The sequence below is a fragment of the Pinus tabuliformis genome, chromosome 7 (genome assembly GCF_031772625.1).
Source record: "Pinus tabuliformis cultivar Carrire ecotype Pingquan chromosome 7, CPIR1, whole genome shotgun sequence".
NCBI lineage: Eukaryota > Viridiplantae > Streptophyta > Pinopsida > Pinales > Pinaceae > Pinus > Pinus tabuliformis.
In genome coordinates, this window is record NC_142293.1 from 2058174243 (window position 1) to 2058195918 (window position 21676).

Below are 21676 nucleotides of genomic sequence, written 5' to 3' on the forward strand. Positions count from 1 at the left end.
GCTTGCGGGCAGCAGAGGCTCTACCTACAACAAATGAGCATACTTTTAAGCCAGTACGCAGAGAAGACCTTATTTTATCTTTAATTAAGACCAAGTAATGTCTAGTGCGAATGCAAGAAAAAGCCTGAGGAAGCAAGCAATTGGGATATAAAAAAGGTTGAGACAAAGTATCGTTGACAAGGTGAGGGGTAATCTACTCTATCTGTCCATAACAAAATTTAGACATATAAAAATTTTGCTGTTTCGGAAGTGAACGGTCAATAGAAAAGCAGAGATAACTGGTTCTTCACAGTGAATCGCCATTGTTGTGGTCACCAACAACCCCCCTCTTTGTTTGATATTAGTAATAACATCAAGCAAAGGGGGACCCTTAACCAAAAATCCAAATTTTTTTTTTAAAAAATCTTTTGTATTAACTCCCTAAGAGCTATATCGCGTCGCAAAGGTAGAGAGAAGCGTTTTCCCAAAGCGCATAAATACACTGAAAAAAAAGAGCGACGTGAGAACCCATCGCATCGCGTGCATTAAAAGCGCTCAAAAAGGGAAAACCTAATGAATCGCCGATGGCCGATATGTGACGTCGCACGTCACAATGTCGCATAAGCAGCACAGAGTGATAAAGCGAAAACCTTGCGATCTTGCGATCTGCGATCTGCGATCATACAAAAATGCGATCTGCGATATTGGCAATTTGCGATAACACTTAATGACGTCGCAGTCCTCGATACTGCGATTCCAATCGCAGAAAGGACTCATCGCAAGAATTCTCCGACATAAATGGTAAACCCAAAATTGAGCGCGCACCTTAAGGGAAATTAATGATCGCATGCTTCAGTATCCAAGAATGATTGTATCGCATTTTTCGAAGAGTCAAGTCATAATGGGTGACATAATTATGCATTCATTGGAACTTAATGCTTTCATGTCAATCTTTTCTTTGTGTCTCTTTTCATTTGCGTGAACTATAAGGCAGCAACTAATATAAATCTATATGCAGGAAACATCTAAGGAAAAGCGCCAGAGCTAGAAGAACAGAGAGGAAATGACTTCGCAAATGGATACGCATACAGCAGGACCGCAGATTCCAGAGTATCACTCAACAAATACTGATGCAAATAGACTATCTAAGACTCAGAGTCAAAGGCGCACAAAATCAAAGCGTTTACGAAAGATCCTGAAGCCTAAATTGGGTAAAGCAAAAAGAAAAATTCTTAAGGGGAAAGACGTCTCAGGAAATACTGGAACAAAGAACGGAAACAAGTTTCAATTCAGAAAATTGTTCAGGCAACAAAGTCCCCAACTCATTGAGTCATTCGCACGGCCGGAAACCGAAATAGCAACAACACAATCAGTTTGAAAGAAATCTGAGTTGTACTAAGTATACACGCCGTGAAGACACTCCTCCAGAAGAACACTTTCAAAAATATCTTCTAGTTTGTCAAGAAGAGGTGCCAGCTCTTGTTATTTCTAATTTCAAGCTCGAACAAAAGGAAATGACAACCATCCGACTCTTCCCAGGCAAACGTTGCATTGCTTATAGCACTAAGGAGCAGATACAGAAACGGTTAGAAATTAGATTTGATTTTTAGAAATAAATTTTCTTTTAGTAAAAGGGCGGTCATTTGAAGCTGTTCCCTAAATTTGTGTAATGAAGATTAATTAGTTAGTAGTATTTAACCCTTCTCATGGCATTTGGAGAAGGGTCCGGAAATCTGTCAAAAAACTTGTCCTCAGAACATGCACTTTGGCACCCTCGGAGGGGGTTTTTGATGAATGGATGGATCGAGATTTATTTATGTTTGCATTTTAATGTTTGTTACTGATGTTGCACTTCTGTACTCTTAGCAGATATTAGAACAAGTAGAAATAAATCGTTATTGCTTGAAGTCTATTAGTGAAATCAGTCATAAATGGTACTTTTATCTCTTGACTAATTTCTGCTTATATTCCTAAAGTGATATGCAGCTGAGTTCTTTATATGTTAATGTATGAATGTGTGTATTACCATTTGGCACTTCTGTACGGTGGAGTCATTTATTTGTGCTTTACATATGAATAACTAATTATGTGATATGTTTTTCACAACTGTTTTGCCTAAATTTTTATGCATAATGGTTTATCTTAATGGATTTCTATTCTTATGATAGCTGAATGATCTTTATTACCACCTATTGCTCGAAATCTTTTTAGATCGCATAATAGAAGAAAAATACCCCGGGTTAGCGTAGATTAGATGTATTGTTTTTCATTAGATTACAATAGCATAGAGTTAGTTTAGAAGTTAGAATTAAATTAGCTTAAAATACCCCTAGATCAATACCATTGAACTCTACACACACACACACACCCCTCACATTGGGAAACTGGTCCCACTACCCCCAGTCGGACCCGCTACTCCAAATGGGCAAGGAGCCGCCAACCAAGTTCCGGACCGAGTGGGTATCCCCCTTGTTGTTGACCCGATTTCGGGACCCTCAACAAGTACACAGACTCCCCCTTACTAGATCTCGACTTCAACTAGTCTCAGTGGTATGAGTCCAATTTGGTACTCAACACCTGACAGGTATACATAGAGGAGTAGCTTGAACCTCTCAAGCCTTCTATGGAGTTCACAGACTCTCAGACTCTCTCTGTCTCTATCTGCCCGATGTTGCCTTTGCTCTGCAAGTCAGCTCGGCTTCTCTGTTCTCTACAGTTCACTTCTTTCTTGCCTCTCAGCTTTATACTTTTCTTCTCTGCTCCTCTACCCACTTTACTCTTTTTTTGTTCGTGGCTTAAAGCCAATCTTCTTCCTAACTATTCATTTTTGCTTCTCAGCTCTCTAGATCGCCTGCCTCTGTCCATTGGAATTCCCCTACTCTATGGTCTCTGTTCATATCGCGTGGTTAAGTTGTGTGATCTTTACTCACGTGATGTAAGTGGTATTCTCTCTCATCCACTTTACACACGTCACCTAGTGTATGGCATCACATGAGACTCAATTGAATCCGCTTATCTCTTGAAGTCCTCCCAATATCCTGCCATTTTTAGTGCAGGACCCACCTTCTAACGGAATTGGCGGTTTCCATACAGTTTTATGCTTTTCCCCATGACCAAGTGCTTGGAGCTTTTCCTTCATGAGGGGGATGCCCTGCGATACACGATTAGCGCTTTAACATTAATCTCATATTAGAAACTACCTTTGTTTTTAGATTTGACCTCCCGTTTGTCAATTTGTGCCAGTGTGTGGCCACCATGGGCCAACAATCTGCGTGCATTGAACGAGGGTCCTCGTTGTTCCATGTTGACCACAAATTGCCATTGTTCAGAGGTTATTTATGATAAGCTCGACATCCATAGCACTTTGAAACTTTAGTATGAGTTTTACAAAGTTCAGGAAACTGTAAGAGTTTTTGAGGATCCAATTCGGATCAATGGTCAATTTACAATCATGCTTTCATTAGGTCATAGGGCATTTTTTCATTAGGGTTTTCATTAGGTCTTGGGGTTTCATTTCCAAGGTCAAGAGCCTGATTTTAAAATGTAAATAAAGGTCAGAAAGGGTATGAGGATGATAAATAAGTCAAGCATGATGGCTTGTAGGTCATAATCACTATATATTTATCTTTTAACCTAATGTAATTTTCACCTCAAAAACATGTTTTTGAGGTGAAACCAGAGTATTTTTGAGTTAATTTGTATTTACTATGTAATTTTAAGTCACTATATGTAATAAATGATCCCAATTGCACCAAAGCACCTCTCCTTGCTGGAAGACAAAGAAACACTACAAAAATCAGTTCAAGTTGAGCATTATCCAACTAAAAATACACAAAGAAGCAAAAGGCATTAAAAACAGAATTTTGAAGAAGGTTAAGAAACATTAGAAAGTGGGTTTTTCAAGTGAAAAAGAAAAATCTACTCCTATTTAAGCTCTCACATTTCATTTTCAAGTTCATTATTCTCATTTGGCAAGCAAAGAGTCAAAAAGTGAGAAGAAGAGGAAAGCTTGAGTCAGTGTTGGGCGAAGAAGGGTTGGTGTTGCACGTCTAGAGCAATGGAGGAGTGGCACTGCGCGTTGGCAGAGTGGCGCTGTGCTTTCAGGCAGGCAAGGTTCGTGTTGCATGTTGAGAACTTGGCGCTGTGCGTTGAGGCCCGATGATGCGCGTCTGGAAAATTTCGCAGTGTTAATTTACACTGAGTTGCGCTTCTAGGGTGGCATTGCTCGTCTATCCAGTGGCACTGCGCGTTTAGCAGAAGGATCGAAAATCTCTCAAAACTTCAACAACTCCTCAAATTTTCCCTCTCTTACTCACATAAAAGTAAGTGGTCCTCCATACTACATTGATTGGTTTTCAATTTAACTTCTAAGCTAAATTTTCCATTGGAAAATTTATGCCTAAAAACCCTAAACCCTAAATTCTCCCTTTCATGCCTAAAACCGTAAACCCTCATTGTTCCTCCTATCACCTATCACTACAGCTCTAAACTCTTTCCCTATCCCCTTATCCCTTTATCCCTATTCCATAACATCCCTATCCCTTTTGATCCCTCTTCCCAAAGGGAAATTTATCAAACAAGACAAGCCCTCCCTTTCATTTTTATCATTCCTACTCCCTCATTCATTTTCTATTCCATAAGCTCATCTCCCATCCCCTCACTCCTAAAACACTTTCACTCATTTCCTTCATACAACCTCAAATGCGAACATGGACAAAGATGACTGAGACTATGAGGAGGAGGAAAACACAGGCAGTGACACCTCAGCAGATAGAGCTAGGCATCAGAGGAAACCACACAATGGATATAGAATTATCAGAGAAGAGCCATAAAACCTTAGAGAATTGTAGGCCTCTTAGTTGGTTGTCACATGTTTTATATATATTGGCCACTATGAGTTCTATGAGCAGGTAGAGAGAGTTCAATACCACCTGGAGCTCACCAGACATTTTGTAGCTCATCTTCAGAATAACAAGGTGAATCTTGCTAGGGTAACGTTTACAGTCTCACCCTCCACCATTTCAGATGAAACCAAGATTCCCAATGCAGGGGAGAAGTGGTACAAGGCCCTGGACCTAGATGAACACTATTACAAGCCTTATATCAAACCCCGATATGGAAATGAGGTGAAGAGACTTTTTCCTTTCAAATTTTTGGAAGACAAGTATGTCCCCATGATGAAAATCATCATGAAGTATTTCACTTGTGAGGGCAGATTCTCCAGGCTGTACATCTATCACATCAAGCTCCTCATGCATTTTACTAGGGTGAGGATATTGAACCTTCCTTATTGCTTGTTCAGGAATATTGAGATGATGGCTCATTTTGTGCAAAAGAAGCCATACCCTCAACAGATGAGCATTCTATATCATTACTCCCTGATCAAGATCATTGTGCTTCATCATCTCAGTGTCCTCAACATCTCTTGGGAGACATTTATCGCTCATGACATCTTCAAGGGTCCTCAAATTCCTCCACCAGTGTCTCAAGAAGCAGGGGGGCCTTCTAGTAGTGCTCAGGTGAAAACAGATGAGGAAAGCAAGAAGACTAGAACTAGTGAGGTGCCCATTTACATGACATATCAGAGGGGCACAAGGAGATTTTTTACAACCAATAGGAAAGTGTTTGCTCCACGGGATGTGGAAGGGACCCTGCCTTCTTCATCAACCCATAGGGAAATGCTAGCTCTATAGGATATGGATGGGGCTTTGCCTTCTTCATCAACACATCAAGCACAGGTGCAACAGCTACAAAAAGGGAAGGAAAAGATGCTGGAGGAGAATTTTGATGATGAGGAGGAAAGATACTTTGACTTGACAGAGCATGATGAGCCAGAGCAGCATTATACTCATCATGGTTAGACCCCCTATCCTTCATCTAATGAATCATGTTAGTAATCATATAGATATACATCTTTTATTTTTCTTCTTTTCTTTTATATAGCACTTTCCTATATATATAGAGAGCGTGGCTCAACACTCTTTAAGAGTAGGGATGGTGGAAGAAGTCTGAACATCTCAATAGAGGAAAATATGCCCTTATTCTTATTCAATAATATTGATCGAAGAGAATTATGGGGATTTTAGAAAGAACCATCGTGATAAGAATAATCAATCAAATTGGTGTTAGTGAAAATAAAGACAACAAAGTGATATAAATAATTGTGTCCTTTCCTCTTTTCTCTTATCAATTCAAAGCAATTTCTTTAAAGATAACGATTTTTTTTTGGTTTGTTGATTTCAGTATCCTCTAGTTTTTGTATTCTTGCATAAATGTATAGCTGTGCCTTAAATGACCATCACTCACAAAAATCCTTTAAATGGTGAAACACACATACCCACAAAAAGAAGAAAAATGCACTCAAAAAGTGATGTTTTTTAGATGGAACAGCTGTTGTTTCTTTAGAGGGACAACAAAAGAATATTTGCACACAAAAACCACAGTTCTTTTAAGAGGAACAACAAGAAAAAGAAAAACATAATAGAAACTATTGTTTCTTACGAGGAACAACAGTTTGTTCCTTAATCAAAACAGCAAATAAAGCAAGTGCAAACAAAAATGCGGAAATGTTGTTCCTTCGGAAAGGAACAGCAAAAAATGAAAGTATTGTTCCTTCAAAAAGGAACAACAAAAAAAAAAAGTGTTGTTCCTTTGGAAAGGAACTACAGAAAATGAAAGTGTTATTTCTTCGCAAAGGAACAACAAAAAATGAAAGTGATGTTCCTTCGAAAAGGAACAACGAAAAACGAAAGTGTTGTTCCTTTAGAAAGGAACATCAAAAATGTGAATGTGTTGTTCCTTCAGAAAGGAACAGAAAAACCGAAAGTGTTGTTCCTTTGGAAAGGGACAACAAAAATGTGGAAGTGTTGTTCCTTCGGAAAGGAAAAACAAAATGTGAAAGTTTTGTTCCTTCGGAAAGGAACAACAAAAAGGTGGAAATGTTGTTCCTTCAGAACGGAACAAAAAAATGTGAAAGTGATGTTCCTTCAGAAAGGAACAACAAAAAGGAAAAAATGTTGTTCCTTCGGAAAGGAACAACAAAATGCAAAAGTGTTGTTCCTTCATAAAGGAACAAAAAAACGGCGAAAATGTTGCTCCTTTGGAAAGGAACAACAAAATGCAAAAGTGTTGTTCCTTCAGAAAGGAACAAAAAAATGGCGAAAATGTTGTTCCTTTGGAAAGGAACAAAAAAATGCAAAAGTGTTGTTCCTTCAAAAAGGAACAGAAAAATGATGAAAGTGTTATTCTTTCGGAAAGGAACAACAAAATGTAAAAAATTGTAGAAATGCAGAAATTTATACAGAAAGTAATTTACACAAACATAATAGAAAAATTTATGTACAAAATTTAAAAGCAATAAAATTACTTAGTGAACCAAAGGCGAGGAAGAATTCTCTTCCTTGGCCATAATCTGCATGTCAAAATCTTCCTGGAGTTGCTGGTAGAAGGATTTCTGAGTAAGCGGTTTATGGTACAGTCGAACTCGGTGGCCATTTGCTTTAAAGGTATGTCCAGATCCATCAATAGTAGTCAAAGTAATAGTGCCATTGTCATGCACTTTCTGGATTTCATACGGTCCAAGACAGGGAGTTTGATTTTTTCTCGGATAATCCTGAAACTTGGAATCGTATAGGGGTGCCCAACCTGCTTCATTGAAGATTTGCTTTTTGATCAGGGCATCATGCCATTTTGCTCTCTGTTGTTGAATTAATGCAGTGTGTTGAAGAGCCGAGAGCCTAATTTCATCTAGCTTTTTAATTTGCTGTAATTTATTATTATGGGCCTCATTTGAATCCAGACCGACCTCCTGTGTTGTTCTTAGCGTTTGTATTTCGAACTCTATTGGAAAGATGGGTTCCTTTCCAAATACTAGCTAATATGGTGAATAACCGGTGGTGTTTCTCCACATAGTTTGGGATGGCCACAAGGTTTCTAGAAATCTTGAAGCCAATCTTCCTTGTGTGACGCAATGGTTTTTGTTAGTATTGCCTCTATCACTTTATTCATCTTTTCTACTTGGCTTTTCCTGTGGGTGATACGAACTGGTAATCTTGTGTTGAATATGATAGTTTTTTAATGTTGCAGCAATTTTATTACTTTCAAACTATTGGCCTTCGTCTGTGATTATGTCTCTTGGGAGGCCATATTGCACAAATATTTGGAACAAGAAATGAATGACAAAGTCGTCTGTACCTCTTGGAAGTGCCTCTGCTTCAACCCATTTGGTCACATACTCGGTTGCTACCATAATATATGTTTTCTAGTTTGATGATGGGTTGATCAGACCAACGAAATCGAGTGCCCAACGCTCAGATGGTTCGATTACTAGCTATGGGTTTAAACGCATTTCATCGAACTGTCCAGGGCATCCTGTTCTTTGGCAACTATCATAGGCTTGAACAAATTTCTTCATGTCTTTGAAGATTGTGGGCCAGTAATACCCTGTTTGTAGAACTTTATGACTAGTTATTCGATCTGCGAAATTTCTGCCACACGGTCTATCATAATAGGATTTTAGAATGTTAAATATTTCATCTTCACGAATGCATCTTCTGATGTGCATATCTGCCCTTACATGAAATAGGCAGCCCCCAATCCAAGAAAATCGGGTACTACGTTGCACAATCTGTTTTCATTCATTGCGGGTCAAATGCTTTGGTAATTTGCCTACTACTAAATAATTTGCAACATCAGCATACCAGGTTGTCTTGATAGTAACAGCAAATAAATGTTCATCTAGAAATTGATCTTCGACTATTGTTGCGTCCACTGGCTTCGGCATCCGTGAGAGAAAATCAGCTACAAGATTCTCTTTCCCAGGTCGATCTTTTATTGTGATGTCGAATTCCTGTAATAAAATCAACCGTCTTGTTACTCTACCATTTATAATAGGTTTATTTGCTAAATATTTTATGGCTGAGTGATCTGTATATAAAACAATAGGATATCCAGTGATATAATGCCTAAATTTATTTACAACATGTATTACAGCTAAAATTCTTTTTCAGTAACATTATGTTTTAGCTCAGCAGGAGACAAATTCTTGCTAATATAATAGATTGCATATGGTTTTTTCTCTTCTTCCTACCCAAGGACTGCTCCAATAGCTGTGTCTGAATCATCTAATGAAATTTCAAATGGCAGGTCCCAATTTGGGCCTCTAAGCACTGGGGTTGTTGGCACAAGCTTTTTCATATCCTCAAAAGCATTGTCGCATTTATCTATCCAAAAAAAATCAACATTCCCTGTTAGTGTGTATAGAGGTGCAGCTATTTGAGAAAAATGTTCTATAAATCTCCTATAATAACTAGAAAATCCAAGAAAACTACGTACCTCTGTGTGTGTGGTAGGAGTAGGTATTAGCAAAATTATTTGAATTTTGGCTGGGTCTACCTGTATTCCAGCCGCTAAGATATAGTGACTTAGGATGAGTCCTTCAGTTATCATCATATATCACTTTTCATGGCTCAAGCAGAGCCTGGTGGAAATACATTGTTGCATCACCTTTTCCAATGTGTCTAGTGCTAGGTCGAAATCATCACCGTATGGCGTGTAATCATCCATGTATACTTTGAGCCCTTCATTTATTAAATCTAAAAAGATGCTGAGGATGGCCCTTTGAAATGTGGCAGGGGCATTGCATAGGCCAAAGGGTAGGACTCTGTAGGAAAATGTTCTCCAAGGACAGGTAAAAGTGGTTTTGTCTTGGTCTTCAGGGGCAATCTGAATCTGACTGTATCCACTGAAGCCATCCAAGAAAGAAAATAATTTCTTTCTTGCTAGTGTATCTAATACCTAATAAATGAATGGAAGGGGGAAGTGGTCTTTCTTGGTTCCTTTGTTTAATTCTCTATAATCTACACAAATCCTCCACTTTCCATTCTTCTTTGGCACCACTACTAGTGGAGAGACCCACTTGCTATCGGAGATTGGATAAATAAAGTCTACATCGAAAAGTTTTTGTAATTCAGCTTTCACAATGTCTTTCAGGTGAGGGTTAAGTCTCCGTTGGGGTTGGCGAACATATATCACATCATTTTCTGTATAAATGTGGTGTGTACATATCTGGGGATCAATCCCCTTCATGTCTGGATAATCCCATGCAAAATCTTCCTTATATTTTCTCCGTATTTGTACCAACTTTTCTTCTTGTTCACGAGTCAAGTAATTATTGATGTTCAAGGTTTTTCCTGGCTTAATATCTATAGTTTTTCTATTTGAAATAGAGGTAGTGCGTATTTTTTGATCATGAGTGTCTTTGAGAGGATCTTCTTATAGTTCATTTTCAAATGCTGCCTCTATCTTGTGACATTGTACACGAGATCTGGATTTATCTTGGTTAATGAAGTTATTAATAACATCATCCTTTGTTTGATCTTTAAAATTAAGGGCATCTTCTATGGTTATTGGCAATATAATTTTTTCTGTGAGGTATGATACAGGATGTTTGTTATTTTTTAATATTGTTATACTTGGTTAGGCTAGAGGGTATAGGGCTAGATTCTTCATATTACTCCCTTTAGTTATGGTCATACTGTCTTGTCAACAGCCAACGTAAGCATCAACGGTCGCAAGCCAAGGTCTGCCTAAAATTAACATGTGTCCATTGAGTCAATTTTTGGGGTTTATTATCAAAAATTCAGTAGGATATTCCCAAGAATCAACAGATACCATTACATCATGCAGTGTACCTTCTAGCCTAACTACTGATCAGTCAGCCAGTTCTAATAAGGTGGAGGTTGGTTCCACTGATGTAATGCCCAGTTTTTGGCAAGTGGTGGTTGTTAAAATATTAATTGCAGCCTCTAAATCAACTAAGGCATTTGAAAAGTTTTTTCCATTGATTTGCACCATCACTATGGATTTCCTAGGTCTTCATATTTGACGGGTGCTTCTCTTCCTGATAACAGATAAGATAGGGTGCCAACTACTTGGATTGTTGGGTTATTTGTTATTCTCCTCCTTGGTTTTTTTATACATAGCTCTTTTATGGTCTTTGCATATATTGGGATATCTTGGATAGCTTGGAGGAGTGGGATTTTTATGTACAAATTTTTTAGTTCTCCGAGAGTATCAAAGTTAGGATGTTCTATTAGGTGCAGTATGATTAATCGCTTTGGGAATGGGGGAGAAGATGTGGTTGCTTGGTCATGAGTGTGTTGTCTGACCACATCTTATTCTTGTAATGGTTGTTCTGCCTGTAACTGATTTTCAACTTGGACATTTTTATCTCCCTCAATTTCTATTATGCGGCCAGACCTTAATTGAAGGTTGTTGCACTCCCTTAGATCGGTTTCTAGTTCTGGTTTTCGATTATTTGAATAGATTGAACTTGTCTATTATTTGGGTTTAGGTTGGGTTGGGCTAGGAGTTGCGGTCTTAAGTTGGACTGGGGATTTTTTGTCTGCCAGACTTGACTCTGCGAGTGCGAGGGGACCATTGTGTTGAATATGCGTTGTTTTGCCAATATGGTGGAGCGTAGAGAAAATTTGGGCAATTAGATTGGCTTGCTTGATTTAGCCATGGTGATGATAAAGGAAATGGTTGTTGTGACCAGTTTGAGAAGGGAGGTTGATTTTGCCACATTGTATTATATTGTTGAGCATGATATTGCGGAGGCTGGAAAGAAGAAGATGGATCGGGGAACATGCCTGATTGTCGCGGCTACCATTGATGGCACTGATTAAGTAGGTACACCGGTTCTGGTTCTTCTTCTGCTTCTTTGTATACTACTTTCAAACCAGGAAGTGAGGGGCAGTTCTCTGTAGAGTGGTATTTTGTACACATAGCGTAAACTTGAACTGCATCTAGTGGGCACTCTTTGTGGTTGTGTTTCTTTCTGCATCTGGGGTAGAATATTGCCAGATTTTGCTATGCTTCTGCTTGTTTATGTTTTTCTTACATAACATCGTGCTACGTTGTTAGAGTCCCCAATATATCAATTTTTAAATTCTCCAGTAAGTTTCTGATTTCTGCACAGGTTACTCGTTCTCCAGAGATATTGTGTCCCTTGTGAAGCTGTCATGTTCCACTGGTTTTAGCCTTATGCTTCCTTGCGAACTCCTGATACATAAATCAATGATGTTAGCAAAATATTCTTGACATATGTCTCCTTTTCCCATAATATTTAATGTTTCAATCCATTGTTCCTTCTTTCCTTTAATTAATGTTGTTTTTAATAATTTTTCAAGTAGGGTAATGATGCATAAGGAGATCTTTGAAGATTATACTGAAAACGTTCAACATATTCTTCTAATGTCTCATTACATCTAGCTACCATTTATAATATTTCATCCTTTAATTCTCTAGACCAACAATAATCCTGATATTTTTCAAGAAAGCACCTTTCATCTGATCCCAGTCATTTATAACACCTCTGCCTAACCCCACCAACCATCGTAAAGTAGCTCCCTTTAATGTAGAGGGAAATAGTTTCAGCTTTTGGGGATTGGTGGTATAGTCATACCCCCTGCACAACACATCGAATTAAAACAAAAATGCATCTGGATATTCTGATGTTAGGCCATGGAATGTAGGGATGTGTTGGAGAGGAATGGCCTTCATAGGTGCATTAACTGTAGTATCTACAATGGGATATTGCAGTGTGGAGGTTTGGGGGTTTTGCTGGTTCTGGGCCATTTGGTCAAATATGTGCCAATAACCTTATGGGATTTCTAGGAGGGTATTTCTCGGCTGGCTAGAAGGAGCGGGAATGGCCTTAATAACACCTCCTTTGTCTAGGATGATGAGAGTTCCTTGTTGAACTGATGTCTAGGGGGATTTTAGCTCTTCAAGTTATTATGCTTTATTCTGGATGATTTTTACAACACTTCCCTTATCTGAGCTGCTTAATGGCTGAACTATTCCAAGAGGAGATCTTTGTTATAGACATTTTTGTGCCTCGCGTCAAGGAGCAGGGAATGTCGATAATTACAGGGATCCTCAGTCCCTAAACATGTTGTTCTTACCCCTAAAAGAACAAGGTCATCAATCAACAACACTTCCAATCAGTTCTCCACCTGAAAACACTTCAGAACAGGCTAATTTTGGATCATGTCAGCTGCTTAACTGAGCTTCTGAGCTGTATTGCAACTGTCCCACTCTGTACCTGCGCTGGAAGTCAAAAACAATGAAGGCTACCTGCGCTGGGTGAGATTGGCCAAGTGGCACAGTCATCCTGCAAGGTGTCAATTTCCCAGGAAGCTTCCAAACTGACACTTGGGTCATGAGATTCGCCCTGTGATGAGTAAGAGGTACTTGATCACCATGTGTAAGCAAGGATCTCCAAGTGGACACAGGGACTAAAGATTAACTGAAGATGGAGAGGACACTAGTCAGCTCTTTGCCAGCCTCCAGCTGACTCATCCTTTCCTCTTCCCTCCTATATATAGAGCTCTTCTATGAGGTCTAGGGAGGCTGGAATTTCGTATAAGCAAGGAGGTACTGTTGGTATACCGCCAGGATTATTGGGTGATTGTTTTACTAGAGGTGAAGAAGAGAGTTCTTGCTGCCGAGGAGATGCTGCTAGATTGGAGCCAACATCATTGGTTGTAACTTCCTCTGGAACCCTGTTACTTTCTATCAATAAAGTTTGCATGTTCTCCTATATACTTGTTTTACATAGATGCTTTTGTGTTTACATGTATATTTGATGCAACCTAATCCATGCTTCAATTATGATTGCTTGTATCTTGTAGTTTGCTCTCTTTTGTTGTGCAGGTTCTGTGTGTAGCTGGATCGGTTTGGAGAGCAAAAGAGCTGGGAGCAGGATACAAAGAGAGAAGGACAAGGATCGACTAAGCGCAAGACACCAGGTTGGTTGACCCTCTTTCTATTCTCTCTGTGCTTTCATAAAGTGGAACATGAAAACTTTATCATTCAGTTGTTGCTAAAGACTGTCACCTTTAGAAAGGGTTAGTGTCATCCGCATCGGATACTTTTCCCCACAACAAATTGGCGACTCCGCTGGGGAGCCTAGTATCTTGTTGTTGTTTGTAGTATTTTGCTATTCATTTCTTGAAGAATAGAGTACCAAATCGAAAAGCTTTTGACTATATCAAAAGCGAAGTAGAGGGCCTGCTACTCTTGCTCCTTTGCTGAGCAAATTCAAGATTTAAAGAGCTAATCTACAGATGAATCTTTACTCTTTGTGATAGATCTTTATCCTCTTGATCATCCCTTAGCCTGTACTTGACCTATAGCTTTTTATTTCAGCAAAAACAATGCATTTTTGAGCTTTTTATGACCCGGAATTCTTAGCAGACGTAACTCTCGTAAGTCAGTGCAGGCTGTCCACAGGCAGTCTGCATTACAGCGCAGGTAGTCCCTTCGGGAACTGCGCTGAGAGTCAGACTGGTGAACTAGCACCTGCGCTGGTCCAGTCAGCCTTAGTCTAGATCAGCTCTTCCTCAGTGTCTTGGCCCTGTTTTCATTGTTTTGTTTGCTGATTGCTTGCTGGTCATTGTATTTGCTGTAGACCACTTCTCCTTTTCATTATTCCGCCTCAGTTGTGTGATGAAACTGTGAATGTTCTTTCAGTATTTCTTGTTTCAATTCCAGTTTCCCATTGTGAAAAGCGAACCAGTAGCTATGACCTCTTAGATCCTGAACTGTAAAAGTGTCTTTATGATCTTATGAGTTAGTTTTATTACTGTTCATGGCTGTTTGAGTTTGTTTGATGTTCATATTATGGTTTGAATTCACATATTTTAAGTGTTGAAACGAGTACCTGTAAGGTGTCTTTTTATTATAGACGAAACTTGTTTGTTTACGCTTCAAATTGAATTCAAAAGTTACACAACAGTTTCCTTTTGTTAGCATCAACATTAAAGGAAAAGAAAAGAAATACATGCATCTTGCATTTGCATCTTTGATAAGTTTGGGTGTCTGATCTAGGAGAAAGTGCATTAGTTTGTGCTTTGTGCTCTGTGTGGAAAGATATTGTTTTTCTCTCCCTTCAGTAGCTAGGATTTTCAAAGTTAAAAAGATAGTGAAAGCTTGCTTATCATTTTAGCTGCATTTAGGAATTTGTACCAATACATCTCGTGGTGATCCTGAAAGACAAACTGATAAACAAGATCAACTTAAAATATATTGAATGAATCTAACAACGCATTGTAACATAACGCTCACAATAGAGGTCTAGGTAGAGACGTGTTCCGGCGTCGTTAAACGTAGTGACTGTCGATCTCTACGAAGGTGGGTGATTCCTCCTGAGGGACGATAGCACTAATACGGATTTGAGCTCCCGCGTACCGTCGCGTATATTGGGAGACCCCTATAGGCAATTATCCTTTATCCTTAGGAAGCCGTGTCGACCGCCCTACTGATCGCGATGCAGTGAACACAGCATTCACGAAGATCGACCACCCGTACCGTAAAACGTATTCTGTGGTTTCGCGAAAGGTTTGGCACACCCTCTGCCTAGATCTCCAGAGCAGTTTCTTTTGGCCCTTTTCAAACTCTATAACTGAAAAGGTCCAACCGAGCATTTGTCACTTCGGGCTCGTTAATACATCGAAGGCGACTAGAGTCATCTTTAGCTTTTTCTCGACTCTTAAAACATGAAAAAGCAAAGTTGTGTCTAAAAGCATCTAATAAAATTCATTCAATACGGAAACATAATTCCCCTTTTTGTATTTTAGTTGATCAAGTAATCCGCAACCGTGGAGGAAAGTCAATTAAAACCCCGTCGTTCAGGGAGACTTGCGGGTCGACCATCTTTGTCTCCGAAACCGAAAGTAGTACGAGCAAAAGCGATCTCGCTGGACTAGATCAAAATCTCCTCTTAAAGTTAGAACAGAAGTTCCGACGACATCTGAGATTCTGGTCACTCCCGATATTTCTGGAATCCCTGCCTCTATTGAAGAAGTTCAACGGCAACAGAAGGACAATTGTATTGATCCTAGTCTGAAAACAAGTACTTGTTTAACTGAACCAGTTCCATCTGAAACTGGTCCACAGAGTCTTGTTGTTCAAACAACTGTCGCTGTCAAAGCAACCCCTTCTTCGGCACCAGAAATCTTTTACGGACCTGACGGTCTGCCTCTTCCTCCTGGTCTGATTGCAATAGAAGAAATCGTAGAGGACCAGCAAGCAAATACTCCAATTCATTTTGGAGTAGGTACCCCTCTTTTTCCTTCTGCATCAGAAGTTTGTCTATCGCCACCGGAAGTTCCTGAAGAATCGTTAGGAAGTTTATTGGATAGACTTAAAATGTCTGAACAACCGTCGACATCTAGGACTGTGCCAAATGACACAGCGATAGCAGAAGCTCCTGCTGCCATTCCAACGATGTTTTCCGGCATACCATCCGTCCCAACTAGTTCTCATCAACTAGAAGGAGTCCACCCAGGGACTATTATGACAACTTGGTCTGTTCCAGTTTGTTCTACCGGTGTAATACCCGGTAATTCTTATGTTGAAACTAGACAAATTGATCCCTTTGGGAATCAGTTTAGACCATCTAGTCCTCAAAGGCAATCTATGCCCGTGAGTTCCGAATTGTTACCGTATGGGAGGCAATATACCCTTTCACTTCCTCTTCCGGGAGGATACCCATACGGCAGTTTTCAACCAAATTCAAGTTTAGCTGAAATAACGACGAGTAGTTGGGTAACTATGTTACCTCAACAACCAAGGGTTGTATACTCTATGCAACAATGTGTACCTATGTCTAGCATCCCGACGACGCCAGCAATTGTAACCGTGTCGCAAGTTCAATCGATGCCTGTTGTATGTCAACCACAAGTTGTAATGCAACAGCCAATTGACACTGCAACACAACCACAATCGCCAACTGCCGGGACGACACAGATACAAACGGGGACCATAACCCCGCATCTTGGGCCGTCGGTTAGTATTGCGCAGCAAAACATGGCTTCGCAACCATGGATGGTGCAATACCAACAACCTCAGTTTCAACAGGTGTACCAGGGGTCTGAGCAACAGATCTTTGCAAATAGTGGGCAACGCTATATTCAGAATGGGTTAAACCAACCACTTTACAGTGGCCAAGCCCACCAACCATATCAGTCATATCAACATCAGTTGCATTATACTGGTGTGCAAAGACCTACTGCTCAAGCAATTCCGTCGTATCCCGGGTACGCCTCGCCAAACCTGAATCAGCAGTTGCCATTCGTGGCAACCTTAGAATTACCAGATTTACATCGATTGACGAACGATCCAATCGCCTATGCCCATTGGTGGCCAGCGATTCCTCACAAACTTCCTTCGGACATTCCTAAATTCAATGGAAATCCGGGCGAAGACCCGTCGAATCATGTGATGACATTCCATCTGTGGTGTTCGTCGAATACCTTGAATGATGATTCAATAAGGCTTCGTCTTTTCCAGAGGACATTGACTGGTCCGGCGGCCAAATGGTATATTGAATTACCTAGAGCCTCATTCGACAATTTTAGCTCCCTAGCCACGACTTTCTTAACACACTTTCAGTTACCTATAAGGTACGAAACTGGAACAAAGATCTTGACCAATTTCAAGCAGACAACGGCCACACATATATCTGATCATATACATGAGTGGCGTCGTCATCGCAGAATGGTGAAAACCTATGTTCCAGATCAGCTGTTAGCTGAGTGGTTTATAAAGTCGCTTCTGCCGGTAATTACAGAAGATGTGGCCAAGGGAGGTGTCGTAACAGAGGAGCAGGTTATTGCTCGTGCTCAATATTTGGACTTAGTATATACTCAGTCGGGCACGCTCTATGATAAAATACCTGACGCCCCCAGACCGGAATTTTCAATCCCTCCTCCTCCTGGATCGAATAGTGACTCTCATGCCGGTGATGGCGTGATTGGAACTGCAAACGCTAAGTCGACAAGGGATTCGAATAAGAAACCCCGTAAGACTTCGAATCAAAAGGCAAATCAAGATATTCTTGCTTCGAAGGTTAATGCTATATCTATGGATAAAGACAAAAACTCCAATCAACCAGGAAGCAAGAAGAAACAAAACAAAGGGAAGAAGAAGAAACAAGGTGGTTCATCCCCTCAAAAAACTTCTTCAAACCCTCCTGGGCAAAAGAAATAATTTCCTCCATGTCAAATATGTGATGAAAATCACTCAACAAGGAACTGTCCGTTCAAAGCTGAGTTAAAGAGGTTCTTTAAAAGTTCCCAGACTTCAGCGGTGTTGACTGATCCGTTTCCTAACCCAGGTCAAAATATGGTTGATAGTGGAAATGCTTCCCCGTCTCAAGTGCTTATGCTGTCGGTTTCTAAGCAAAGTGATGCTTTGATATCGACTAGGAATAAAGATTATGGGAATCCGCCGATGTCGAACGACAAAGGGAAAGATCAACCCAGTAGTTCGACAACAACTTCGGCAGAAGTTGTACCCCCCCTCACGCATGAATTAACAATAAAGCCACCTAAGGGAGTAGTCCACAAGTCGACATTCAACCCTCGCGCCAGAGCGGCGCAACACTATAATATAGTGGAGGATTTGGCCCAATCGCCATCTGCTATGTCAACTCTTGAGGTACTACAGAATTGCCCATCCCAAAGGCAGGCATTGTTATCAGCCATTGGTGGAGTGGATCCTAAAGATTCCAATCTTGTATCCTTTGATCACAAAGGATATGATCCTCAGTTACCAGCGCAATTAGCTTTCCTTATACAAGTGAAAGCGCTCAACAAAACTGTTCATAGAACAATTATTGATGAGGGAGCATCGACATGTATCATGTCGATGAGTTGCTGGAAAACTCTTGGATCTCCTACATTGTCGCGATCTTCGACGACATTGAAAGCATTTGACGGTAGGTCGTACACTCCGTACGGTATCCTAAATAACTTTAAGGTTGAACTAGGAGGAAAAACAGTGGAAATCGATGTTGAATTCATTGATGGCAATCTTGACTATAACATTCTACTGGGAAGACCATGGATATATGCCATGGCAGCTGTAGTGTCGACATATTTTAGGAAGATCGCATTCCCGTTTGAAGGAGGGATTACGATCGTCGACCAACAGAGTTTCCTCCCTAATGGTTCACAAGTTACTGGAAGCATTCCCCTAATCCATGGGAGCGACCATTCAATACAAGATATAGGAGTAGGCTTGCTAAAAGATCCCACTATGATGGGAACTTTCGCGTTACCACCTCCGTTCCATGTAGGGGAAATCCCGTTTGTAGCAACATGCAACATGGTATCTTCATCGAAGGTCGTCATGGATTATCAAGTGGTATTGCCACCCAGCCCTATTGAAATATTGTAGCAATCAATGTTTCAGGCATGGGAGGCGAGCCCAAATGAACGCTCGTCAAGCGTTTGGGTAGATAGGTCCGAAGAATATGGTACCCCATTAGATCCATGGTCAAAAGTTCATGGGACTGACGAAGGAATCTTACAATCAATGATGATTGAGGAGGTACCATGGAACGATAACCACCATCGTTCCCTTCTTCCAGAGTGTGAAGAAGAAACTCATCACGACCTATACCACCCTTCAGTGTTTGAATTCCTAAAAAATACTGTAAATACGGTGGATTCAGAAAGAAACCTATCCAATATTGAAGAGACCATAGCCATAAATATCTCGACAAAATCTGATGTTGTTGAGAATATTCATGTCGGCAAAAGTTGTTCCCCTTCAGAACTGGAAATATATAGTACTCTCTTTCGCGAATTTAGAGATGTCTTTGCATGGTCATATGATGAAATGCCAGGCATTGACTCGAGCATAGTTGAACATGAAATTAAAATGTATCCTGATGTCAAACCAGTAAGACAACGGCTTCGGCAGGTACATCCGAAGAAAGCCGCTGCCATTAAGGCAGAAGTTGAAAAACTTCTCCATGCTGGATTCATCTACCCGGTTCCTCTAACCGATTGGGTATCGAATATTGTCCCTGTTATGAAAAAACAAGGGACGATAAGAGTGTGCGTTGACTATAGGGATGTAAACAAAGCTTGTCCAAAGGACAACTACCCTACACCCTTCATCGACCAGATAATTGATGAATGCACCGGATGTGAAATCTTTTCCTTTATGGACGGATTTTCCGGGTATAATCAAATAAATATCCGCCCACAGGACCAGTCTAAGACTGCATTCATCTGTCTGTGGGGCACATTCGCTTATCGAAAATTACCCTTTGGTTTAAAGAACGCAGGGGCGACTTTTCAGAGGGCAATGAATTATGCCTTCCATGACATCAAGAACATCGTTCAACCTTACCTCGACGATCTTCCGGCTCATTCGCGGAAGCGGACTGATCATCCGCGGCATTTGAGAGCAATATTTCTACGTTGCCGACATTACAAGATAAGACTCAATCCACATAAATGTGTGTTTTGTGTCGGTTCTGGTCGCTTACTTGGATTCGTGGTTTCTAAGGACGGGATTCGTCTCGACCCCTGTAAGGTTCAGGCAATCATTAATTTGCCTCCACCTTCAAATTTGCTTCAGATTCAGAAACTCCAAGGGAAAGCAAACTTTCTGAGGAGGTTCATTCCGAATTACGCAGAACTTGCCAAAGGTTATACTCGTCTTTTGAAAAAGGATGTACCTTTTGTCTGGGACCAGGTTGCGCAAGCTTCCTTTGACGCTCTGAAAGAAAGTCTAGTAAGAGCATCATTAATGTACGCCCCGGACTATCAAAGAGATTTTAACCTGTATCTAGCTGCAGCAGATACGACCATTGCGATGGTTTTAGTGCAAGAAGTCGATGGAATTGAACATCCTATTTATTATTTAAGAAAAACTTAAATGATACAGAAAGTAAATATTCCTATGTTGAAAAACTAGCGCTTGCTGCTGTTCAAGCGATTCAAAGGTTTCGACATTATGTCCTCTTTAGGAAGACTACTGTTTTTTCAGATTGCAATCCCATGACATATATACTGTCACAACAGTTGCTTGGGGGCAAATATTCAAAATGGATAGCAATCCTACAAGAGTTTGACTTAGATTTTGTAAAATCTAAATCGAAGAAAGCCCTAGTTTTCGCGGAATTATTATGCGATCTCCCATCGTCGTCCAACGATGATACATCACAAGAGTCAATCGTGGATGAAAATTTGTTTCTGATATCAGTAAGCGATGAGTGGTATGGAGATATCATTGTTTATCTCCAAACCCAAAAATTCAGGTCTAATACCTCACACTCGGAACGGAAACGTATACGATACCAATCGAAAGACTACATGATTGTCGGTGATACACTTTACCGTCGTGGTGTCGATACAGTTCTGAGGAGGTGCCTTACCCATGAGGAGGCCGAAAAAGCCCTGAATGATTGTCATTCAGGAGCGTGCGGGGGGCATCAATCTGGATATGCAACAGCACAAAGAATCTTACGAGCAGGATATTTCTGGCCAACTATGTTTAAAGATTGCATAATAGCCATCAGAAGTTGCCATGCATGTCAGATCTTTGATAGCAAAACCAGAAGACCACCCGCACCTTTGCAGCCGATAGTTGCTGTTGGGCCCTTCGCCAAGTGGGGCATCGATTTCATGCAATGTAACCCCACCTCGACTGGGGGGCATGGGTATATTATAGTCGCTGTTGACTATTTTACCAAATGGGCCGAGGCGATGCCTACATTGGATAACACTGGTGAAACAGCTACCCTTTTCTTTTTCAATCATGTAGTCGCCAGGTTCGGTGTTCCGCAAGTTATAGTGACAGATCATGGATCGCATTTTCGCAATCACGTGAT